Below are 2820 nucleotides of genomic sequence, written 5' to 3'. Positions count from 1 at the left end.
CATTTCCTTTTCTTGGTGCCTTATTTGTGTGTGTTGGTTGAAAACTACTATTTTTTTTTTCCACTGTTAAAGATTGACTCTAGGGCCTTGTGCATGCTAGGCAAACTCTTTAACTACTAAGCTATATTCCCAGCCTAGAAAAAGTACTATTAATGGCACACATTACCTGTCTTTCATATCTTTGAATTACTTTATTTTGAGAACATGCTTCCTGAAGTTATATGCCTTTTCATATCAAAATGGCTTGCTGTGTTCATGAGTAAAAGTTTAAGCTCTGAAAATACAAAATTTAATAATAGATGTTGTTGGCGACTCAGGAGCTTATATAGTAAGCTTATATATATAGAGAGAGAGATGAGTGGGCATTGCCAGGGTCATCCTGAGAGTACGTCAGTCTCAGGACAGTTCTGATGGAAGTCGTGAGTTCTCTTCCTGGGAAATGTATGGAAGCACATATTGCACAGGACTGCCTGCCCTCTGATCAGCTGTGACCATCTTCATGAATTCAGCTGTGCCTGTTTGTCATAAAAGATGGTCACAGCTGAGCTTATTGACTTGACCTCCCCTCACAGAAGCGGGTAGTAGGAGTGTCAATGAAACTTCACGCAACTATTCAATCATTTCTCCCAACCAGTTGTATTTCTGCCCCCATTGCATGTGGCCTCAGGGTCTTTGGAAGGGGCTAGTGTATTAGGTTGGGGAAGACGAGGAGAACGGGTCCCATCTGTGTAGCATCATGGGCAGTTCATGCTGGGGGGTACATTTATTTTATTTATTGTGTATGTGTGTGTGTGTGTGTGTGTGTGTGTGTGTGTGTGTGTGACTAATTTGGGTTCACCAATGCTCTTGTTAGTAACCCCTTACTCTGTAAGTTATTTCCAATGAACTTGTTGGATTCCCCAAGGAGAGCTTAGATGGGCATTGCTTAGGCCTTCCCAGAGTGCAATTCTCAAGACAGGATGTATACAGTATTAGGTGCTTCAGAGCCCCAGAAGAATTTTCTTCACAGGCCAAGTCTTTCTCCCTTTGCAGTTTTTCTTTTAGATAAATTCATTAGCATAGATTTCAAATGCACCTGGACAGATAACTGGAGCAGTAGAAACAATACAGCCTACTGAACATACCTACACAGTGAGTGTTTCTAGGTGAGCCAAAGTGTTCTCAGCTTCCAATTCTTTCAACAACCAACTTAGTGTTTAGCAAGGGCGTGTGTGTGTGTGTGTGTGTGTGTGTGTGTTGTACACATGTATGTATATGCACATGTATGGGGGATACTATGAGGCAAGGATGTAAGAGGTGTGATATGAAACTGGCCATAGTGGTACCTGCCTTTAAACCCAGCACTCAGGAAGCAGAGGCAGTTGGATCTCTGTAGTTTGAGGCCAGCCTGGTCTACAGAATGAGTTCCAGGACAGTCAGGGCTACATAGTGAAAGCCTGTCTTGAAACAAACAAACAAACAAACAAACAAACAAACAAACAAACGGAGGCATGGCGAGCACTTGTTTGAGGGTAGACTAGTTGAAACACCCTTAAAAACAAAACAAAACAAAAAGGGATGACTGTGGGAGATTCCAAAGAGAACTTTACATTTTGGAGGATCCAAGGTAGGATATTTGGGCTAGATATGAAAGAGTTGATCCTGTTGCGCAGAAAGGGAAGAGGAAAGTGAAGAAATGGAAAACTGCAAAAACTCAGGCACAGTATTTTGTGGGAAGAGGAGGTGATTTCAGTGTAGTTTGGTACATGCCAGGGGTGGTTAGAACCACTGGTTATGGAGAGTGGGTGGTACTGTGAACAAAAGTTCACCATTAATGAATCGATGTTTAGTGTCTCTAGCTACGTAATTTTGTGTCAATCATAGGTTAAGGATGAGGCCTAGTTGGACTCTTAAAAATTATTGTGTGCATCAGTATGACCCTCTTTGTAAACAACATTAGTTTGGCTAGGCTATAGAATCCCCACAAGTCAGACACCAACTTTTCCAACTTCATTGTTAGTTAGATCAGTAGCATTTAGCACGGCAAGTGGAGAACTTTCTCAAATTCTTTAGTTTTAGAAGATATCAGCTTCTTAAACATAACACCAATGGTTTCCCTTTTCCAATAGCATCAGTTACTCTATTATTGAGTAGAGTATTATTATAAGTTACTTTATATTGAAAGTGTCCTCAGAGAGACATCAACTTCAGACCCTGGCAAAGCTCTGAGTCACTGAACAAGGTTTGAGCTTCATTAGAATTGTACTGCTGGGGTCTGGGTTTTCATGCTAGAGCCCTGGCTTAGGCATCGAGAAGGAAAGGAGCGTCTGTCTTATCACTAGAGGCCCTGTGCCTTGCATATATCAGCCACACAGTAGATGTTCAGTAATTGGTTTTTAATTGAACCTGTGGTTTTCCAGTGCATTTCCCCCTGCCATATTGTATTCAAAGTGTATTTTATTTTTGAGATGGAGCTCATGTTTTAATCCATAACTGTTTCTCCTTATCCACTATGCACAAATCCACGTTCATGGTCCATCTTAGAGCTCACACTGCAGGGTTGAGTCTGTAGCATTGCCTGGGTTGTAGGTGAACGTGAATAGAGTAGTCCCACACTAGCTCAGAACTGAGTATAATAAAGAACTCTTTATTTAGGGAGTGGACTCAGAGATCACAGTCTTCTGCATGAGCAGGGAACAGGAACTGAATCCAGCAGCCAAGAGAGAGCAAGTGTGCATTTTTTTTTTTTTTTGGTAACCAAGACCACACCAACCTGGTCCAGCATCTCAAAGGCCATTGGCTGAAGGAGTTTCCCTAGCACCTCCCCTTTTATCTAAATAA

The sequence above is a fragment of the Alexandromys fortis genome, unplaced genomic scaffold (genome assembly GCF_014885135.2).
Source record: "Alexandromys fortis isolate MF-2015 unplaced genomic scaffold, M_Fortis_MF-2015_v1.1 scaffold_187, whole genome shotgun sequence".
Lineage (NCBI taxonomy): Eukaryota > Metazoa > Chordata > Mammalia > Rodentia > Cricetidae > Alexandromys > Alexandromys fortis.
Note: the sequence above shows the minus strand (reverse complement) of the source record.